General features: G+C 38.0%; 1 protein-coding gene across 5 annotated transcripts in view; it reads left to right on the forward strand.

Moving 5' to 3' along the window:
* Nucleotides 1-21,717, forward strand: part of MEIS2 (Meis homeobox 2) — a 173,605-nt gene that overhangs the window by 19,288 nt on the left and 132,600 nt on the right. The gene's annotated exons all lie outside the window — the stretch shown is intronic.

The following is a 21,717-nucleotide window of genomic DNA, read 5'->3' on the forward strand; positions in this document are numbered from 1 at the left end:
GGATTTGGGTGGGTGATGACTGTTTTTTGCAGACTTTCTCTGCATGAGATAAATACATTTATTGCCTGTAAGAATCCATCCACAATCCTTACGGTTTGAACCGAATAAAAAAGTGTAGACATTTTGTCTCTTTATGGAGGATAGTCTCTCCACTACAGTGCATGGCTGCCCTTTGGCATCAAAAGGGTTAATCCAGTCTGTGTTTGGTATTATTAGAAACATGCTGGCATTGGAAGAGTTAAGTAAAGGGCCTTCAGGCAGTAAATGTTGAAAGATTATCCTAATTTTATTAGTGGTGAGTGTCTATGTTGTTCTTAGCATGTCACCTCACTTGTTCAACAGAAAACTAAGCTACACAACATATTGATCATCTGGCAAACCAAAGTAGTAGTGATCTGTAATCCACCAAACAGTTATTGACTTTATCCCAGTTCAGATCCACAAATGCAAATCAATGCTGTATAATACTATTTTAAAGATTAGTAATTATGTAGTAGGTCTGATCTACTTTCCCCCTGCCCTGGAAAGAGTTAAATGTATCCAATAATAAAAATAAAACACTCTAAACATCTTACAAAGGAGAAAAAGGAGAAGCTGATTTAATGGTCTAATGAGGCCATCTTCCAGAGACTTGTTTTGTGTAGGGCTTGCTTTGACCTTTCGCTTTGCTCAGGAGCCCAACGCTTCATTTTTCACATTCTTGCAATTACGTTAACGCTTCAAGCATTTCTGACTCCAAGTCAGCTAGCAACACCAGGCATAACTCAACACTGTGAGTTTTTCTCCTCTCTGTAGATTCATTAACAGGTCACCGGGGTCCCAACTGAAATTTAAAACTGACTGGTTCTGTTGGGTTAGCTGAGTTATAGCAAGGGAGATGGCAGGAAAGGGGGTGAGAGAAGGGGAGGGGAAAGAGAAGACCCTGGGGTTTTTGCCAAGGAATATATGTGTAAAAAGTCTAAGTGGAAGATTAAAAGGTGTGTGTAGCTTTATCATCCACCCTTTTCTTTGGAGAGGAAAAAACACATCTGAAAGTCTTCTGGGGTATTGTGTTTTCTTTATTCTTTGTGAAACAAAGTGAAAACAGCCACTGCCTTTACATAAAAGGCTAAATGACTTCTAGAATTTGGCATCAGTTTGTACCGCAGTGATGGATATGATGCTTCCAGACTTTAATTTCTATTTAATTTCTTTATGGGATATTGCAAATAATGAATATGGCAGATTATGCATGAAAAATGGGAAATAAATCTCTTTAAGGTTTAAAAACATGTGGTCTACAGGAAAGCACCAGGGAATAATTTCAGTTTCATATTTTATGGTACCAGGATTGTATACCTGATCTGTCATATTCATAGTTCACTCACTCAAAGGGCCTGATCCATCCAAGTCAGATGGAGGCTGTCTTCCTTCAGGACCTTTCAGGAAGTTCAGCATCTTTTTAGGATTAGATCTGGGGTGACAAACTTCATCATAAGTAAGAATCCAGAGATTAGAAAATTCTGATCGGTTATAGAGCAGTAAAAATATAAATGAGTATCACATCTTTGCTTTACACATGTGAGTGAGTAGTTCATTGTTGTGTGGCTTTTTAAGCTTGATTTTTTTTTTTTTTTTTAAGTAACTACTTGTGCTGAATGATCTGTCCCTTTATAAATAATATCTGAGGCTACTCTCTAAAGCAAATCCCAAAGTAGTTTAGAAGCACTTCTGTGCCAGCTTGATGTCTGTCCATGATAGCTTTCTTTGGCAAAGACTCCATAATCTGGTTCAGGACAAAGTCAACTAAGATATTAACTGAAATGAAGCACCCATCACAGGTTAACTCTCTGGACTCATGCTTGTTGGAAAAATTAAGTACTATTATTTCTTATTCAGTATATACCATCCTGTAATGTAGTGTGTAAATCAAATTTGTTTACAAGACTAGGTGATAAAGCCCAAAGGTTTATTTTAATATTGGAAACTCTACTGGCACTACTCAAAGCTTAGAACCAAACGCCAGTAGTTAGAAAAAGGAGAGGGATATGTTGATGTTAGCAACAATTAAAAAATAATATATTCATGCAAAGTCTTTGGAAGCTAATCCAAAAGCTAATGCTACAACTTCTTTTCCCTAGTTCTGTAAGTATGGTAAGCCTGCTGAAGCTACTATGCATATTCATCGTAAAGATTCAGAACATATTTTTATTCCTTTGTGCTTTTACCTATAAAGTGATAGGGTATGGTTTTATTGGAAGAGAGCTGTCTTCTGTAAGAAAGGAAATTCCTGAAAGGCAGGCTCAAACATCCAGACTGAAAAATCAAACTTGCTAATAAATAATGCTTCACTGGAGATGCATTATTTCAGAAGGCACAGCTCTTATAAAGGTGAACTGTATGAAGTCTGAAAAACTCTTAAAGAACAATGACTTTTTTCAACTGAGGAAGATACAGGAAGTGAGTAGCCCTTATTAATTCATCTTTTTCTTTCAAGTTTGAGGGGCCCGTCCTTGTGTTGATATGTATGAGTAATTCCCATTAATGGTGATGGGAGTTACGCATGTGCACTGACAGAAGAATAGACCCCTTAGTGTTCAAAGCACATGAAATTTACATTTTTTCCATTGCTGTAATTGAGATGTTGACAAATTGGAGAATATTGATGGGCCTTTGTTTTAAGTATTTCTTGCCAAGTTTGCTTTATTTTTTCATGGTTTGAACAATGGTGTGGGTTCAGCAGCAATGAGTAATAAGGGTAGAGTAAAGATAACTTTGATTTCAATATTTTGATGTGCCAATAAGAAATAAATTCTTAGGCAAATGGAATATGTTGTTTTAATCATTAGCTATGCATGAAAGAAAAATTGATGTTGACATCTTTGCTGTAAAATCGTTGTAATGGGGCCTTCCTTACAATTCATTTTTGTAAAATTCATTTTGTACATTTTGCAGCAATTGAACAATCCCTGCACTGTGAATAGGCAGAATTCCCAGAAATACTGAGACAGTTGGCCCAGTAACTGCTGAGCTCACCCTGCACACCACATGCACATTAACCATGATCATGCCAGAACCAGCTTAGCTAAATATAGTCAATTTTTTATATCCTCCCATCCTTTCTTTTATTTCTGTCTATTGCATGAAAAAAAAAAATGTTTGCTGACTCCAGCAATTAAACAATAACCACAAAAAAGACGTGTGTCCCTACCCACTGTACAATAAGTAGCATTAAAATTTCATAGTGAATTTTCACTTCACTGTACAGTTTTCTAACAATCAGGCGGGTAGCAACTGCAGATTCCTCACCTTTTATTAAATTACAGCTCAGAGAGTGTGTGTGTGGTGTTTAAAACACTATACTTGTATTCAAGTTACTCACCTCACTCTTACCTTTTAATCCATGTGGGTTTGTATATTTAGATGTAGATAAAAATCTACATACACATTTACTTCCATATTTGTAGTATGTTTTGCTGGGGTTTCAAAAGCAGCCTAGTAAAACTCTGTCAATGGAATGTTTTCATAGTGGTAGTAATCTCTTTAAAATAACCCTAAATACAATATGACAGATGCCATCTGGAATAATCTTTTGCTAGTTGCTTTCAACTTTTATTTTTTCCTACAGCTAAGTTCATCTAAAACTGGTCACTTACTGTTACGGTAAACAGTGAACTCTTTCCTCCACTTTTGTATGTGAATGTTCAGAGAAAGAAAGTACATTATTTTACTTAAGAAATTGTTACTGTGGAGAGGTTCATCTCTGATTTCATGTTTCTGGGTATTTTAAAATATATCTATGTGTATATATATTTATTTATGTATTTGTATTTCAAATTACAAAGGTAGGATTCCCCCTTAGGCTATTCCCTCCATCTCAGACCCTATTCAGCCTAACCCAATTTGCCTCCAAATGCTAGATAACATCCCATTCACTAAATTATAATTGTATGTTTGCTACAATATTAATGGCTTCAAAATGCAACACATTCAAATATGCAGTATTAAGTGCTTAAATATCTTCCTGTGTTGTTACCGACTAATCTTTTCCTATATATACCGATTTATTTGAAAGATCTAGTGTTGGAATCTCTGAATTTTTTTTTTAACATAGTTGTGTAAAGGGATGTCTCCTGATGCCTGTTAGAGTTTAATTTAGAGTAGTAATTAAACTTGAATACTGCCTCATAAACAAAAGATAAACAATAAACCAGCCACGTTCCCTGCTGTTTCATAGCTTTCTTTCCCAGATGTTTTAGCCTGATAATTTTTACATAGTGAACTACCTAACATGGAGTGCCATGGACAGAGGTCAAAGCCTAGTTCTTTGTAATTGTTTTATAAAAACTTTTCATTAATGAAATACTACAGGGTTTCCTTTGTATAGCAGATAAAATTGTTAGATACCGAAGGACACTCATTAATTGACTTCTTCATTCTCTCTCTCGTTTATTAAGACAGCTCCTATTAAAAAAAAAAAAAAAAAAAAGCAACATATAAGCTTTATTTTAGCTGTTGATGACCAAGAAATGTGTCTGTTTCTTAATATGGGGGTGCCTGATAGTACATTGGAATACTCTGTGTCACCCTTAAAAAATAAAAATGCCCTTGCAGGAGCTGCTCTCTCCGTGCTCATCCTAAGCAAGGACGGAAATGTTCACAGTGGAAGGCTTTTAATTTTTCAAGCTGCTCCTGAGGCTGGCGTGTCCATCTCTGGGCCGCTCCTGTGTCAGCCATGATCTTTCTAATTGCCAGGTACGGGTAGGCCGTTCAGCTGCAGGAGCCATGTTATTTTCACTGGGTGGGGTAATTACTGAAAGCTGAGAATAGCTGCACTAAAGACACAGGGATACTTTCATGATCCCATTAGCATAAGAGAGGGTAAATTATTCATGCCAAGTGAGGATTCTATGGGGAAAAGTATAGTTAATGCACATAGTTTTTAAATGTATCCCTTTCTGCTCTGAGACTAAATTCTTGTTGGATTCAGTTCTCAGACATTTACGGGAAAGCTCTAGTGGCATGTTAGACGCAGTTCATCTCTCTCTGTTTGCGGCGCTCTCAATAGAGACCATCTGGCACAGATCCAAAAGGTGATTAAACAAAATGATCAGCTCTTGTTGCTGTGTTACATGTCCAATACTCTGGATTAAAAAACATGACCCACAACAGTCAGCTAACAAAAATTTTTTTTTTCCTCTTTTCCGTTCCTCTGTAAGAATTCAGATGGTCCACAAATGTCTGTGCCATCTTTGTGTCCTTATGGCCCATAATCATGAACAGGTTGTGCAAATGGCTCTTTCTGTAACACGGTCTGTTCCAGCAGCATAGAAACATCTCATATTAATTGGGTCAGTCTAATGTTCATAATGACATGGGGAAAAATTACCCAAATGTGTTCTTATAGTAAACACTTAAAATGTGCCTTTCTCCGATTCGAAAGTGAAATTTGACATCAGGCTCATGTAGCCGATTTATTTTTTAAGATGGACAAAAATCAAAGCATGACACTGTCATCTGCTTAAAATAGTTTAAAGCCCCTTCTAACCAAATAAAAAAAAAAAAAGGCGGGGGGGAGGGGTGAGCTGTGGTTTAACACCACAATCAGGGAATGAATTTACAGTGCTATTCAGAAGAGTACTCCCTTATCATAAACAAGCTGATAATCACACTGAATCTAACTCCCAATTAGCTCTTTCTTTGCTCACAGAGATCAGCGTACATGTCCTCCTTAAGCCATGATATGTTGCTGTTGAGTCAGAAAGGAACGTTTGTGTACCTTATGTCATATTCCGAATGTAAGGATTAATGCAATATATTTACCAGAAAACCCATCTAATCAGCAAGGTAATTTTTCAAACCAATCCCTTCAATGCCTGAGTTAAGGTAAAAATGCCAAGACTGTGAATAGGGGACATATGTATCTTATCTTTTTGGGGTTGCATCAAATGCCAAGTACTAGCGTAAATTCAACAGAAACCAGACATTGTTGGAAAGTAATTAAAGAAATATTGAAATTAAACCTACCATATGAGTGAAATATTTGTAGGCCCATTTTGTTGCATGCATAACAATTTGCATGGAATTGAACACTATTTCTTTCTCTTGTACATCTAGAGTTGTACTTTGCTAAACATGACAGAGGAATCACGTCTGTAACACCCTCCATAGGATTGGAGGGATCACTTTAATGCTGAGGGTGCTTACAGTCCAAATTCAGTAGGTTTACTTAGAGGAGACAGTTATTTGAGAAAAAAAAAAAAAGAGAGAGAAATGAAAGCCTTCAAATCTATGCCAAGAAAAATAAAGTTCCACTTTTAAAAGTTTAAAAGAGGCCCTGTCAGTTTCCCTTACCATGCAAGGTGGTAGTGGTTTAGCCCCAGCGTGCAGCTCAGCCCCACATGGTCACTTCCCCATCCCCCCTGCCAGTGAGATGGGGGAGAAAACCTGAAGGGTAAAAGTGAAAAAAACTCATGGCTTGAGATAAAGACAATGTAATAGGTAAAGCAAAACAAGGAATTCATTCAGTTCTTCCCCTCAGCAGGCAGGTGTTCAGCTATTTCAAGGGAAGCAGGGCTCCATCATGCGTAAGAGTGACTTAGGGCAACAATTACATCACTCTGGGCATGTTCCCTTTCTCTTTTCCGCAGCTCTGTACGCTGGGCAATACACCGTTTGGTGTGGGGATATCCTTCTGCTGAGCTGGGCTCACCCATCCCAGGTGTGTGTCCTCCCAAGTTCTTGCGCACTCCAGCCTCTGTGCAAGTGCTGCTCAGCAGCAGAAAAACCCCACCCCTGGGTTATCAGCACTCTTTCCAGCACAAATCAAAAACATGGCCCCATAATAGCCACTGTGAAGAAAATTAGCTCTACCAGAACCAGAATGAAGGTGAAAGCCATGGGGCACTGACCTATCCAGAGTGCTCAGGGCGGGAGGGCAGGTTCACCCAGCTCAGGGCAGCCTGGTGAATGAAAAGGACCCCAGTAGCCTTGTGGGGCTTAAGGCTATTACAGGGCAACTCATACTCTGTTATCATGCTGATTTTCCATTGATTTTTTTTGCTGTACAGTACTTGTTGAAGGCCCTCTAGAGCATCAAACACTGCATTATGGCACCACACATTGTAGTATGCTGGCCTTTTGTCTTAATGCCTTGTCTTTTTGCCTGAGAAGAGGAGTGCTAACCACTCTGTGATTCTTACAGCTACTGAGCAGCTTTTATATCTACAGAGCAGGGGAGGTAGGACAGGTGAAGAAGATTTGACAGCTGTGTTTATCTAACTCTTAATGTGATAATGTGATGCATTTGTTTACAGTTCTGAATTTTCAAATCATTCTGATTTTGAATTACTGTAAAATGTTGCTTTTCATTTATAAAATCACTTCTCATTTAAGTAACTGATTTCAGATCATGAATAAACCTGAATCTGGTGTCTAAATATATTTTCTTAGTGTAATTTCTAGCAATAGGTACTACAGGTTGTTAAAGTTGGAGCTGAGGTTGCAAAAAGATTTATGTAGGCTAAAGTGAGTAATTTCTCCTATTTTCTAACTTCCTATTCACTTAAGTTGTTGTATAATTCAGATAGGTTTTTCATTCACTAAAAAACCAAGCCATCTTCATCTAAGTCTTGATAAGCTGAGGATTTATTTTCAAAATCAGATGAGTGTCTATATGTTTTAGGATATCTTCAAATAAATGCTTACTATTTTAACCAATGTTTTCTACTGGTTTTTGGAAGTCTTTGTACAGGCAGTAAATGTAAAGGAGTATTTAAAAATGTTTACAAGAATAGCAAAGTACACCTGAAAACACATGTAGAAATTCAGACTTGCAACTTTCTGGAGTTATGTGACCCATAAAAAAAGCAGTGTAGTCATAAAGAGAGGATAATAGAGGGGAACAGTGACAGCCGCCTTAATTATCCCACTACCTGCAGGCATTATCCAAATAACAAGTATGGTCACTGGGCAGACATCTGTTATTTTGGTGGGCTCCCCTGGAGGTTCTCAGCCCCTCATGAGGTAAAGGTGTGTCTGTCTGCCCAGGAGCAGCTAACTGCAGGGCTGGGTCTGAGGGGACCTTGTGTGGGCTTCCTGCCCCCTCTGACACGTGCTCTTGCCCCTCTGTGAAATGGGCACTGGAGGTCCATGGGTTGTACAGAATGGTCATCTCTTGTTGTGGACTGCTCTGGTATTCCAGGAATGCATGCTTTTGTAGAAAATTGAAGTGTGTTCTTCTCTTGGCCTCCTTGAATTGCACAAAATAAGCTCTGGATATACTGTATTTGTAAATTATTGCATTGTTTATTTAAAAACACTTCCTCTTTTTTCCACAAAGGTGAGAACACGGGAATGAAATAGGCTTTATCTTTAAACTGTGTATTATAACTTTATAACTTTGTTTTTAAGGAACAAGGCTTATGAAGTAGTAAAAAAAGGATGGCGTGGATCACATCACCACTGTCTTTAGTGACATTTCCATAAAGACGAAAAGTCCAAAGTGGTGCTTCCAATGTTTGAAAAATCTTTGTATCACTTTGTATCACAAATCTTTGTATATGGGTATTCCTTGTTTAGTGGTTTTGTTTCTCTCCCCCTGAACAAGCATAGCAATTGTAGACCAAGGAAAACTTGGATTCTGTGCTCATATTTAGCTCTTAGGGACTCAAGGGTAGTGTTGGTTTTAAACAAGATTATAAAACGCACTGGTTTTTTTTTTTTTCCTTCTTTAGGAATTCCTTAGTACTCTAGAGCTGTAGAATGGGTTGTGATGCTTAGTGACCTTGCACATCAATAGCTCTGTCTTTAAACATGGACATTGATTTTTCTCATCCTGGCATGAGAAGATGTAGTATACCCCCTGCTTTGTTGCCTGTGAGTTTTCAGCAGATGTAAAGGCAGTGGTGGCTAAGAATAAAAGCTTAGGGCATCAGAGATGGCAGCACTATCCTGAATAATCTGCCTCCTATTTAGGTGTTTTTTGTTAATTATGAAATACATCTTATCTGTTTGAGGGGGAATTGATAACCTTTTTGTGTTACTGTTTTACAGTTGTTTATGACTGTCTTTAGTCCAAAGCACACCAATCTAGATTTAGTAGCTTGGCTTTCTAAAGAACCCAAGAATAATATTTTAAAAGGCACCAACTAGGTGTCTTAATCACAGTTACAGTACTCATGAAAGATCTGTCTTTTGTTCATGAATCAGTGGAGGACTGTCCAGAGGAGGTTTGAAGGAAGGCAGTGTGAGTCAGTTAAAAGCAGTACTTCCTTCTCAGAGGAGAGAAGAAAAAGGCACTGTCCCCATAGGATCTTGATCCTTGCATGCAATCAGCAGCAAGAGCAGGGGTGCTACTGCTTTCAGATATGCAAAGTTTGGGTCAAATCCCAAAGAATGAAAGCAGAGCATGGTTCTCCTGTCTTAAAAAACAAATACACACAAAAAAACCTGATAAGTTTTTTTTTATAATTTCCATAGGAACTACTGCCATTAAGACATGTAGGAACTACAAAAAGCCATAAAGTTCTAATATTTCCTAATATATTTTCTAACAAAATTCCATCCTACCCAACATTCTAGAGGACAAATGTTAATAAGCACTGGGTTTTTTTTTATATGCACGACAAAGTTTTGAATCATTTTTCTCCTCTGGTGGTTTTTATATGTTAAATTGAGCTTCAGAGAAAAAATAATTTGTGCTTTCACTTCAGTTAATTTCTTGAAATGCCAACAGTTTTGAAAATTTCTCTGTTGGAGAGATTAAAGCTTTGCGGTAAACTCAGATTTGAAGGAATTTGACTATTTCTGTTTGATTGTACTCAATATATTAATTCAGGTAGGTGTGGAGTTGGAGAAAGTAAATTATTCTTTGTTTTCTACTGATACATATGGGTGGTTTATAAGTGACAGCCCCAAAGCCTGTCTGGTTTTAGGTTATTTGTGAAGCTGTCATTACCCTGGCATAAGGAGCTAACTCAGGGAAATTGTCTGGTGGCAGAGTTGGCACAATGGCCCTGGTGACCCTGTTCCTACCTACAGCCGGGGCAGTGAGCCTGGGAAAGAGCAAGACAAAGTGGTTTCCCCCTGCTTCACTGACTTCCCAGCTGCTCTGAGGCTGAAGTCCATTGCTAACTCCAGATGCTCAAACTTGCACTGAGTGCTGTCCTAAACTGCTGGCCTCATAACTCATGGAATGAACTCAAATTATTTTATGGATGGTTACCTTTGTACACCCTTGGCACTATACATTCCTCATGCACAGGCTAGGATTGGGGTCTTCTATTTTCTTGTGTAAACAAAGCATTTGCTATAACTGACAAGGATTGGTGGAGCAGCCATGAAAGCGAGACAGGGGAATTCAGCAAATTCTCTATTAATATGTGATTTGTACCATGAAATTTTTTGACAACCCTGGCATTTAATTCTCAAATAAGTAAAGAGTGCACTTTTCCTTGTAATCTTGCGTTATGCCCACCAGCTTACCATGGCGACACTTGTTTAAGCAATTACATATATTTAAATTTTCCTTGGGCCTCTCCATGTACAGCTGCAAGTTGGTCATACCTTGACTAAAGGCAGCCCTCATTCACAGGGAGTTCAGCAGAGCAAATGGCAAATACACATATAATTTTATTGCGGGACTTGGTGCTAAGGTTTTAAATAATTTACGAGCGTAAAATTGGGAAACTCACATGAACTCCCTCTCTAATTTTACACTCCTGCCTAAAGAGGACGGAACATCGCACAAATAGCACAAATCAAAAATTTTCAGCTCGAAGCTTCCTTCCTAATTCCTCGCACCTCAGATTTACCACTTACTGACGGTTCTCCATTTCGTGGGACTCCTGACCCTGTGCATCTGTTAAAGGGGATAGTTTGGAATGAGCACAGCCTCCTACTCAGAAGGACCGCAGTGTTCTCTTAGCTCCTACTAGATGCTTGAACAAGCAGAGGGCTTAAGTGAAATCCTTTAGCTGAGCCAAAATCTGTTCTTATTTAGGGACTAATCCAAAGCCTGTTAAATCAACAGAAAGAGACTTTGGTTGACTTCAGTGAGCTTTGGATCAGGCCCCTCCTTCCTAATACATCTGAAATCAATGGAGGGACACTGGGCTTCTGCCAGTAAAAAAAAAAAATTAAAAAAAAAAAAAAAAAGAGAGAGACAGGGGTTGTCCTTGTGCTTTATTTGTACAGTACCTAACATATTGAGGTCCTGGTGCTCAAACAGTATCCCAAGTGCATCATTGAGACAACAGCAATTTTGACTTGATTATATTTCTTGGTGTTCACGGGCTTCCATTCAGCTGGGTACATAATTCCCTTGTTTAAAACAACCATGTATGCCGTGCATCCACCTCATGCTCAAACATTATTTTTCTTTGCTAATGTTTTATATAAAGAAAATTATTGCAAAAAGTAAAAAAGGAGGATGTCAGTTTTTATCGCAGGATCCTTTTTTCTTATTTTTCAGTGCTCTCAGATTGTTAATAAAGCTGTTTTGAATGAAAAATACTCAGGCTATAGAACATGTAAAACCCAATGAGTGTAACTGTCAGCTCTCCGCCTTGAGAAAATTATTAGAGCCCCATGTGTTCTCTACAGCCAAAGGCTGTCACCTCTATATTATTTCTTCATTTATGCCTTTTATTTTTATTTCTCAGTATTAAGATGAAGTCCAAACTATAATCTGACACTTTTTAAAGATTTTGATGTAAGAATTAGCATTATGGAGATGGCAAATATTTTTTAGGCAAGAAATGGCAAAGGACTAAAACTCCGATGTATATTTCAGCATAGACTTTCCATTTTCAGATGTGCCTATTGCAGCTGAAGTAGGACCTAAGTCTGGCAAAGGCTATTACATTGTGCTAATCTGCATATTGCAAGTCCTGTTACTGAAATCAAGAGGCCCACAGTGGGGTTAATATTGACCACCTCAGCCTTTGTAGGATTTGTTTTCAATTGACACTTTTGCTCTAATCAAAAGCTACAATTATTTTCCTTAAAGTTGGTACATTTTGTCTACTTTAGCTTGTTAGAGTGTTGATTTTATTTCGTATGCTTCTGAGTTCACTTAAGATTCATTTTGTGTATTCAGACACTTAGCATATTTTGTGCAAAACATCTGTCACAATGTGAAAACGTATTTGAGTAAGAAAATATTTCTGGTTCGTATCATTTTTTTTTTGAGTGGTAAATTTAGACACATATTTCTAGATGCAAAGTGTTAAACTTAATTAATGCTTTATTTTATTAGACATATTTAGTCAGCAGTCTTTTATCCATTTTGTGTAAAAAGGTAAATTCTGTAAGTTTATAGTATTGCAAAATTAAGTTTTGATTTAGAGGCTACCGAAATGATTAATACATATAGATGTCTTTAATTTTAGGGAAATGGGGATAGGCTCATCTGTGTTAACATCCCATATGACTTAGAATTCTGTATGTTCTGTTTTTTGCTTGTGAAATGATCTTAAAAAGAAAAAAAATACTGCAGTGCTCATACTTCATCCAAGAGAGAAGTAACAATGCAGTTTTCCAGTTAAAAGGACATAATAAAGAGTATCGTATTAGTGTATTGTATTAGTTTTAAGGGACAATCTTTCAGTTTAAAGGGCATTTCTTTTAAGTTCACAAACTTACTTTAGACATAGTTGATACTGTATATCTTACACTCTATATGCTCCTGTTTTTTCGTTTCTTCTCTCAGAAAAACAAAACTCATCCTACCTTATCTATTTCAAGAAAATCTTCTGTGGTTCATATCTGCAATGACAGATGAAACACTTTGATTTATTCGTGAATTGGCTATCCTAATTATTTCCGTGAGTTAGATATTATTAGCAGTTCATATTCCCAGCTCTGAGCATAGTTTCGGATAAAGTTCTCTGTATGAGGAAGATTTTATGAAAGAAGGGCTTTATTGATTTCTTTTTATGTTTTTAAAGATCTTTCATTTATGCTGTTAATCTATAACTCAGCCTTCGCTACATATTTGCCCCTTTTTTGTTATTTTGTTTTCCCTTCTGAATCTGAATTTGGGCAGGCCTTTCTAATCTGGTAATTCATCTCTGACATTCAGGGTTTGGTTTCAAACCCCTCTCTACTTTCTTGTAAACTAATCCTACAGTCCTAAGACCACCAAAGAGAATGTCATTTTAGCTAGAAGTCCACACTGTCAGAATTCAGGTTTACTGTATGCCAATTAACCCTCCTTTAAGCTCTTCCAAATGGCTATCAATCTGGTTTGTTTAAAAGAAATAAGCTGTCCTCTTATTTTAGAACTAGTAAAGAATTTTACATCTTTCTAAAGCAATTTTCTGCATTCTTAGTGACTTCATTGATGTGAATGTAAAGTACACAATAGGTCAAATTCTGACTTCAGTGGGAGTTGGTGGGAGCACAGTCTGTACATCTGAAGGCAGAATTGATTCAATCTTAGTGTGCCTGTGCAGTAAAAAAATATCTCTATATAATTCATCTTCATAAAATCAGTGAGTACAGATTTGAGTTTGTTTCTCCTGCTACTTTCATGACTGCCTTACATGAGCTCAGAGGAGCTGCTCATGCTCATAGTAGGTGTGTGTGTGTGTGGTTTTTTTTCCTTGTTTATTCACATATAAACATTTTACATGCTTCCTTAGAGAATTTCCTTGTAAGGTTCAGTTATTCTTAAGAGACTGAGCACGTAATTTGTAAACTATGCAAAGAGCACCCTGCAGCCGAGGCAAACCCTCCAACCATCCACAGGGACCTGCTTTGCTTGCCACTGCAGAACTCTTGGATGTGAAGTGTCCTGTACTGTGGCTGTAATGAGCAGGATGTACTCACTCATGGCCAGATGTCCAGTGGAGGATCCATGTGTTAGTCTTCTCTTCCAGTCTTCCATCAAGCAGCTGTTTGTTATAGCATGATTAATTTTATTTTAGATCTTTGAGAAGGATATTGGTTTTGAATGTAAGGAACCCCAACATAATATCCTCTGCTCTGATGCCTTCCCCATTCTCATTAGCTGTTCCTGAGCTGTCTGTCTTATTTCAATGGAGCAAAGTGTAACTTCTGTGAGCAAAACGAGATAATTACAATCCAAAAGAAAATGGAGAAGGTCTGTTGGCAGGAATGTTGCTGTTAAATTCAGGTGAAATCATGGGGTTTTTACTTGTGTGCTTTACCTTAAAGCTGAGTAAAAGCTGTATCTCGCACTTTCAGAAGAAAGACTACATTTACGCCAGGCTTCTTATGCTATTTATGAGTTGGCAGGCTTGATCCACTCAAATTTTGCTTTCTAGCTGCCTTTTTATAACAGTCCTTTAAACAACTTGTTAGGAACTGCTTTTTTTGGTTTTTTTCTTAGAATGTCAGAGATAGAAAACATTGGCTTTTAAAAATAAAAAGTTTTTCAAAGTAGTTTAGGCCTTTAACATAGCATTAGAATATTGCCTTCCCTAAATCATCTCCCATATATTAAAAATCAACAGTCAGTCTCCTTCCTGTCCTGCAAGTATTCAAGGTTATAATGCTAGAAATTCTAAGCTTAGCTTCCACCCCTCCTCCTTCTTTTTTTTTAATTTAAGTTAATGACTTTGGAAGGTGGTCTCATATTTGCATTAAATATCCACGAAGGAAGGGTTTTTTTTCATCGGGGTGATTTATGGTAGAGTTGTAGTCTTTGTTTGGTAGGTTTGGGGGGGGGGTATTGTTTTTTGGTGGGGGTTTAATAGTATAGCAAAGAATAGTGGGACATAAACATTTTAAAAGTAAATTCTGTAAAATGTAAAGTATGAACAAAGGTTTATCATGTTTTGCTTGAAACAGCCCACATCTGTTACAAGAAACTGTAGAACTGCAGACAGGCTATGGCTTTTCTCATGTCAAGGGGAATCCACTGAATCTTGGCCTTCATTTAGGATTCCCTCCTGATGAGCAAATTCCCATGACCGCTTTTGAAGCTTTAAAAGCTTTGGTTTTGTTTTAAAAGGCCTCTGAGCATAGGCAATGTTTTCATAGGCATTTAGAAACAAAAACTTGAGCTTTTAAACCTTCAAATGTCGCTGTGGGGATTCACTTGGCTTCTCAGCAGACCAAGTCTGAGATAACACCTGCAAGAAGTGTGTATCTGTGTGTGTGTATTTTGTGAAATTGTGATGCACCATCTCAACTGACCCACAAACGTGACAGCGGTGCGTGTGTAAATCTTATTGTTATGTTTTGCTGTTACTCAGTTTTAAGAACAAACTATTATTTTGGTTCTATGGCATGGCTGATGTGGATAAGCCAATTTTGGTTTTAGATGTTTTAATATCTTCTGCCTCTTTGTCCTGTGATGCAAACTCTAACAAATGATCTTCAGAAGAACAGACTGAGTTAATGTCCATGGTTATGTTTCATTGTCTAAAGGGTACTGGGTATTTAGCTTCAGTCTTACTTTTTTCATCAACATCAGTTGCACAATAAAAGGTAGTTTTCTATAAATAGATGGGTTATACCATATGTAAACCTAGGTCTGTGATTACTAGATGGGAAAAAATGTTCAATAGAAATGAGTGAACAAATCATCAGGCTGATGAAATAATAGAAGTACTTATTTGCACTCCTTTTCAGCTCCATCTCTGTGTCTTAAACACCTGAGGTGAAATTTTGTCATGTTTCAGATGGAAGGGGATTTTCAGAATTAAGGATAAATACTAAATGAATATATTAACACTGCTTTTCTCCTGTCCTGTGCTGTTCTCTAAACACCTGTTAAAAACAAACACGCACATATTTCGAATTGATAATACTGACTGGCAAACTTGGCACCAAATAACCTGCTGAAACTAAAATGTTGATGCAGAACATGTGCTTAACTTAACAGTCCATAACCCTGTTTTTCGAACACTGAAATACCTACCCTGAGGAAAGCTCATAAAATGAAGGTCTTTAAAGTTCGTAGATCAGACCAGTGAAGTTGCAGCCGTTTTTAAGAATGTGCATCTTCAATGACTCCTATTAATTCAAGATGGCCAAGTGTATAAAATATGAGACATGAAAGCACTGAAGATTTTTTTTTCTCAAAGTGTGCTTTCCATAGGTTCAGTATCTAGAGGAATCAGAAGAGAAGGGATGCTCGGAGGCAAACATTCTGCAGCTGAGAGGACTACATATTGCAGACAGGTCTGAAAGAATCTCTGCTTGGTTTCTAAGGGTATTTAATTGAGCTTTTTACAACATATAATGATTAATTCTTCTAGAAATTCCCAGTGCCCTTAAGATTCTATTGCTTGGGATTAGGTTGAGCAATTTGGCATATCTCTAATCGTGTTTCCCCATGTGTAACATTCCAGCCATGTCTGTCTTACTTTAATGTTAAATATATAATTTATAAACAGATAACAATCCTGATAAGCTTGTTTCAATCCATTCTAGAATGAAATTACTTGTGTTGTATTACGTGTGATAGCTTCAAACTGCCTTAGAATAACCTCACTCAACAAAGAAGAAATCTTTGTTATACTATTTATCTGGAGGCACTGGAAATTAAAAATCTGAGCTACTGCAGCAACCAGGACCTATTATGTCTGAAGTGTTTCCTGAGAAATAAACTTTCTGCACCAGGCAAACATGAATTTGTAAAAAATATGGAAACACAGAATTTTCCCTTTTGTACTTGTCCACACAGGGTAGGTGTTTGTTACTTTTAAATGAAAGAAATCAGAATAGGCTATATTGAGCTGAAACGAATTTTCTTCATTACATTTTTCTGACTGTGTAAGTTTTCTGACAAAAAGCTTACAATCTTCCATTTCACCAAATATGTGCACTTTTTTGGCTCTAAAGTATATGCTTTGCTGTTAGACATTTTGGGATATGGTGGTTTTATTTCTCTTTTGTGGGAATAAACCAGACGCATCTTCTTGTGCTGAATCGCCTGACAGAAAATGAAAATAGAATTTTTAAGCTGCGAATTGGCAAAGGGGAGTCAGACTGGTTTTTTTTTGTCAGTGTTCCTTACTTTTTTTGATAGCTGAATAAAACTCGGGGGGAAAAAAACAAGTTGCCCTTAACAAGGAAATTATTTAGAAGTGCAATGTGTTTACGTATCTGGATAAGAACAGTGCATTGTTAGGAGCAACTGCATGAATTGCATGATGCAGCCTTTTGACAACAGAGTGTCTGCCGGGGACATCTGTGAGGGGTGACCTTTCACCCTAGGGAAGAATGCTCTGAAGGTGGGGAATGCTGTTATCTGTCCTGGCCCACCATCCACGGGGGCTCAGGGGCTCTCCGGGCCCACTGCCATCCCTGCACCCGCCTGGCTACATGGCTCTTCAAATATAAATTGGGTCGGCCCAAACTGAGCAAGTTCTCCTAAAGAAGTGTTGAAAGCCAGCTTGCTTTTGTCTTGCTGGGAAGGCAGGGGTTTAGTCAGGGCCTCAGACAGTATGAAATTAGGATGAGACCCTTAGCCTTTAAATAGGCTCATTGTCTAATAAGGCACCTGAAGAAGGATTGCTAATACCTGATGTGCCTGCCACTCTCTCAGAGCCTTTACTTTAGTAAATCGCTTGGTACCACTTTCATGGAAACCTGTACAAGCAGCATGCTACCCTTCAGACACACAGGTCCAAGTTACAAACTGTAGTGTGCAGACACAGAAGGTATCAGCTGTTTCTTTTCAGATGGTGGGAAAGGGAAGGAGGAGGGCTGGGGTAGGTAGGGGAAGAAATAATAATTGCAAAGTGCTGGAAATGTTTTCAGACCAATATATTTCTCATTTTCATAAAAAAATAGAAAGTCCGCTCTAATGGTTATAGTCTAAGACACTTTCTGCTATTGTACTCTGTTGGATTCACCCTGGCACAGGTGATATCTGAAAAGCAGCACTGAGCTGGTCATTGCTGCTTCTTGTAATTTGTTGCTGTGTTTGCAGGGGTTATCCATGGAGAGCCAGGCCTTACTGTTAGTCAACAAGAACTCACATGGCATTTGTTATAGGTGAAGTGGTGATTTCTTGTCTCAAGTGGCTGTAGTGCTTTAGGAGTGTGGTTTGGGCTTGTTTGTTCTTTAGCTTTCAGGTTGTTGTTTTTTGTTTGGTTTCGTTTGTTTTTTTAAAGTGAAAACCCAGATAATATGAGGATCTTTGACTGCTAAAAATGAAAGAGCAAATATTCTATCCCAAAAGGTGGAGCAGTCTTGAAGAAAACAGGTTACTCCCCCTCCTCCCCTCAACACTCTTTAGTCCCACAGAATGACTGCATGCTTCAGCACAGATTTCTCTGCTAGTTGGATCCCAGGAGGCCTTATTGAGTGCAATGCTGCTCGGGGAGTTGCAGCTGTATAAAGTGGGGGGAAAAAATGTAGTTTGTACGAATTGTTCTTTACCTTGGTTTGGGTTCAGCATGGCAGCTGCACTCCGACTTTGTGTGTGACAGCACAAAGGACAGCAAAAGTGAAAAGCAAGTCAGCAAGTAGAGAGACAAAAGCAACGATCAGCTAATACAGCTCCACATGGCCTAACTAATTTATGAGAAAAAAACTCTTCTGTTCATTGGATCAGCACTCTGCGGAGGCAGGTGGAATTGTAGGAAGTTTTCATTGAGTCTCTGGAGCAACTAAGGAAGTCACTAGAGATTCTTCTCAGTTTGAACTTTATCAGGGTCTACGCTTAATCAATATGGTATTGGAAAAAGAATTAATTACTAAAGCAGAATAAAACAGCTGCATTTTAAACTAAGGATCCATCAATTCAGTAATCTTCCAGTTACAGGCTAGGTGCCGTGAGGATCATTTTGACTTCATGTAATGAGGAACTGAGGGAGTTTCCTCATGAACAGGCTGGGAATTCACATTAGCCTATTTCAGCTATTTGTCATCAGTACAACTCATTTCTCCCCTTCTGAATTACAATTTGTATTTGATATACTGTCAAACCCACAAAATTCCCATATTCATGGAACTGAAAGCATTAATGTGGAAATCATTGTCACCATGAGAAAAAGTCTTAACCTTCCTGAGCCTCTTTATTCTATAGGCTGCGGCTCAAGTGGTTTCATGCCGGACATACCTCTATTGTGTTCATTGTGAGGGTCAGGGACCTGCCTGTTGAAGAAGCAGTAATTTGAACACAGCCTGTAAATGTTTCATCTGTAATTTCCATAATGGTGAATTTCAAGGAGGGCTGAGAAGGGTTATGGGAGATGAATTAGGTTTTTAGTGAGCTCATTAGGAAGCCAAACAGAGTTTAGACAGCAAGGCGGTGAGTGTGGCTGTAATCAGTTCTGCTCGCTTTGTTCCCTGCCTTCGGGACATTTTTTGAAAACTTCATGGCAGGGGCTGATGAGAATATACTGAGCAGAGGCTGCAATCTGATGGTTGACTTGTTGATTTGTAAACCTCCTAATTCATTTTTTGTTCAATTTAATCTTTTCTTTCTTAAGGAAAATTAGTTGAATGTTAGCCCTCTTTGCACTATTCACCTCTTAAATTATGCTCATTTTGAGGAGCTTGTTATGCCTGAATAAACATGAAATGACTTGGCATTTTCCCATAAGAGGCACACCCATTTTAATACCATGTATTTACCATTCCTGGAAATGTCTCATTAACTTCTGAAAATCTGTGAGCATGATATTTTTGGGCTACTGTAACACACCTCTTGGCAGTCACAGAAGGCAGTTTGGTTAATGCCTCATAATATCCATTTTTATTCTCAACATGAAGAAAGGCTCTCTATAGAAAATTGATGCAGTTTGCTCTGCTAATTTTCATGCTCATTCCAATTAATTTAACATGACCCAGATTTTCTTCCTCGGGCTCATCCTGACTAATTAGTAAGGCAACACCTAGAACAAGTTCTGTTTAATAACATTGAGGAACACTAGTTGTGAGTGATTTTGATGCTAATAAAGATATTCACTGATGGGACAGATATTTTATGTCAATTATAGTATGTAATTTAGAAGTCCCTATGTGCTGGATAGAGTATAGGAAGGCTGGCAAATCACTGTGGGAGATATTTTTTTCTTTTTGTTAAAAAGATTTCCAAATCACCTAGCTATCCTCAGGGACCAATTAGTTTATTTTTTTTTTTTTTTGGTGCAACTAGTAGTATTGTCAGCTAATTCCACAGTAATAGATGGGGTGGTGCTGCTAAGGATGTACAGTCTGTGAACAATCAAGAGCCAGGGCCCAGGCTTGCACAATTTACTGAACCTTTATCACATACAGGAAAAGCCACCATCGGTACCAGAAAGCAGCACCATCAAGGAGAAGAAGATATCTGTCTCACCTCCTTGATATCACTTTTCTTTTCTTGCCATTGTCCAGGTGAATCTGTTTTGCAAGAAATAAACAGGGTTGAAAAGGGGGTTGTGTTAGTGCCTCATAACTGAATTGTCAATGCTGGTGTTAATTTCAGAAAAATGGCCCCAGACCTGCACTCTGTGTGATAGGGCTGGTGCTCATGAAAGTGTCCTGGCTGCAGAGAGACCAGCAGCACAGGCAGATCTGTGTCCCTCCAAGCACTTCTTCCTGGGAAAGCTGGCTTGCTCCGTGTGCGTAATCCCCAAAAACAGAAACACAGCCTGTGCAGCAGGGGAAGTGAGGTCCAGAAAGTGTTTTGGCATTGAGTTCATCAGAGGTAGAAAGAGGAAATGACAAACCTCGATTTTCCCTTGGTCTCTCAGAACAAATTCTCACATATGCTGCAGGAAGATAGAGACAGGATAATAATACTGTTCATACTTCAGGATTTTGGTCAGTCACAAATACAAAAAGCTGCCTGGTCTCTGTACTGAAATTACAGTGCTAAGACTTGCTTTTACTTCTAGTAACAAAAATGGAAATTCTGCTATTTAGCTGAAAGAGAAAAGAAATAAGATGTCCTTGTACATCTATTTTGATCACAAGTATTCTGTCCAAGAACCTGCCTTCTAACAGAGTATTTCAGGATGTTCCTTTTATGATACGCATTTAGAAATGAAGAATTGGCAAAAAACAATAGGCATGCTCAGACATGAAAAAATGTAATGCTCAAATGAGCACAGGAGTGTGGTGGCATGTTTGGATTTAAAAGTAGTAATATATAATATTCACTTATATAAGAGCCACCACCAATATCACATATTACTTTCAAAGCAGTTTTCATTGAAAGCTGTGTCCTTGCTTATTTGAGAAGTTAAAAATATTTTGCTTAAAATTTACTGAAGGTAACTTTCTGAGCCAGTAACAGAAAAAGGGAATAGAATACCTTGTGTTAGATAATGCTATTAGCTGTCTCAATTCTTATGTGCAGTATAAATCTCTGTTAAGTTTTAAAACCTGCCATAGTAAAACACAGGTAAAAATATCTTAAGTATAAAATTGCAAGCAGGCGGTTAATGTCTTTGAGGCAAATCTTAATTGCTGAGATCCTGTTTGGTAGGATTTTGTTTTGTGGGGTTTTTTTTGGTTTAGTTTGGTTTTTTGGACTTTTTTTTTTTTTTTTTAGTAATAATGCCCTTTCATTGGCATTATTTCACCAAGATTTTAGGAAGAGGGGGAGAAGGAGAGAGAGAGATGGAGAGACTGTGTGAAGTTTCTTCTAATGCATAATGTATTTAAATACTGTACTTTCTGGAGTGATGCCACTAACCAGCTCAGAAATGATTCCTGTTTCCTCCTTACAGACTTGCAGTAAGGAGTCAGAGATGACCATGTCTACAGTCATTCCTAGCTGGTGTCAGAACATGACAATTCTGTTGTTCTGGGTCAGTGGTG

This window comes from Melozone crissalis, unplaced genomic scaffold, assembly GCF_028551555.1.
Source record: "Melozone crissalis strain CALT ecotype California unplaced genomic scaffold, PUWL_Pcris_2 ptg000018l_1, whole genome shotgun sequence".
In the NCBI taxonomy this organism is placed as follows: Eukaryota; Metazoa; Chordata; class Aves; order Passeriformes; family Passerellidae; genus Melozone; species Melozone crissalis.